The sequence below is a fragment of the Diabrotica virgifera genome, chromosome 8 (genome assembly GCF_917563875.1).
Source record: "Diabrotica virgifera virgifera chromosome 8, PGI_DIABVI_V3a".
Taxonomy (NCBI): Eukaryota; Metazoa; Arthropoda; class Insecta; order Coleoptera; family Chrysomelidae; genus Diabrotica; species Diabrotica virgifera.
Genome location: NC_065450.1, coordinates 190,506,098 through 190,508,336, shown reverse-complemented (window position 1 = coordinate 190,508,336; position 2,239 = coordinate 190,506,098).

Here is a 2,239-nt window from a genome sequence, read left to right as displayed (position 1 = left end):
AGCCCAAATCGGGTTTCGTTGTCAAAATACAAAATACTACAGTATTATTAGTAGTATTTTGTATTTTGACAACGAAACCCGATTTGGGCTTCGAAACATTAATAAAACCATTTTTTTTTTGGTAAAATTGTGGCTTATTTCCCATTAAAAGTAATTGATTATAAAAATGCCACAAGAAAATAGCTTCAGAACAACATTATATATTATATATTAGCTTGTTTAAAGTTGTTGGGAAACTTTTGTTGTCTTAGACATTCATTATATAAAGAAGTGAGTATTGGTATTAAGTACTCTGAAAGTGCCTGAAGAGTTACTACATGAATGTTATCTGGCCCAGGAGCCTCTTTTCTTTTCATGTTTTTCATACATTCATATATTTCTTCTTCAGTAAATTCTTCTAACTCTCTTTCTTCTGGTATCTCATACTCTTGTATCATCAGTGTTCTAATATTTCTTTGTTCTATTTCTAAGTCGTCAGAAGGTAGTATACATCTAGTAGTGTATCAGCTGAATCAATCCTCCCAACTTTTTGTGTATGAACCATCTGCTTTTTGTAAAGTAGAAAGCATTGTTGGACATTTAAGTTTTTTAGATACAATTTTGTATGGGACACCACACATGTCTAATTCTAAATGTCTTGATAAAAAAACTTCCCAACTTCTCGCTTTATATTTATTTGTTCTTTTATTCGTTTTTTAATCTTCTATACTCTCCTAGAAGTATTTGCCTCTCGAGAGTGATACTACATCGTTAATATCGCTTTCGCGCATATCTTACTCTGCTTCTCATTCTCGTGAGGTTTTCCTTCCAGGCAAAGTTTTTTACTTTTATATTATAGGATAATTTTGGAACTGCTATATCCATTGCTTTTATAATTACTTTAGGTAAATCTTTTGTCGCAGTATTTATATTATCCCCTCTTTGTATGAGACGTGGTGCACGGAATTCAGACGTAAGTAGTTCAAAATTAGCTTTTCTTATATTGTACCTCAACGAAGATATTTCCGTATTACCTAGCTGCAGGTTACTCAAATTGAACGTTATGAGATTGTGATCACTTGTTGTTGCGTGTTCAACTACTTTCCAGTCTAGAACTAGGTTTGCTGCTGCGACATTCGATAGAGTTATATCTATGTTGTTAGATGCACTATTTTAATTGTTTATAGACTAAAAAAACTTGAATATTGATAACTTAAAAGTAGACAAATTGTGGTTTTCTTTCGAAGGTAGAGCAACTGGATGAACTTGATGCCATACTAATAGCGAAAGAATACCCTGTTCTGCTTTTAAATATAGAAATCTAAAAACTGACATGCAGTACCTAATACCGCAAGAAAACTTTACGTCAACGTAGATCAAAGACTAAACCATACTAAAACTGCAACAGTTGGGGGTAGCTACAATTACACACCACTTGAACGTACACATGTGTTGTTCTAGAAATCTTTTATAAAACACGTTTTACAACAAAATTTATTTTCTGCAAGATATGACATACCGCATATCAGCGATTAAGGGTTAAATCTCTGTTTTTGGCATCTCTTTCAAGTTGATAGTGTTACCGGTTTACTTGAATGTGTTTATTTGTGCACTTGAAAATTCTATTCCACATGGTATCAGAAAAAAGTAGTTCCAAATTTGTAACTCCGTGTTCAAATTCTTTAGTGACTTTTTTACACCAGGCAGATGTTTTATTAGGTTCTCTGCCCTAGTTCTACCGTGCTTGGGTATATGATGTTTGGCTTATGGTGTGTTGTCTTTGCCAATAAATGTAGGAGTAGGAATTTCAGACCTATTATTTTATTCTAAATCATAAATTTTCTGCTCCGTATCATTAAAAATGTCGACTTCAACGACATCAAATTCATTTAAATCTTCTACATTATCGAAATTAATTGGTTCCTAAATATCATCTTCAGCCAAGACTTTTAACATAAGATTTCTTCAATATCCTTGTTCCTTTTTCCAAGAACACATAGTCTTTTTACAAACTATTTTTAAATAAAAATACTACAATTACCTTTTAGAATGCTATAAAAACCGCATATAAAAGTAATCTTCGCCCCGCAAGCTTGGTACACAAATGCCCACACGCGGACCGTCAGTCCGCATAAACGAGTACTGACCGAACAAGCGAACGTTTCGAGGGAAATATTTATAGTAATGCAAGTCAACACAACCTATACTAAAATTTACAATCAAGATGCAGTAGAAATAAACAAACCAAGAGCAGTTATAT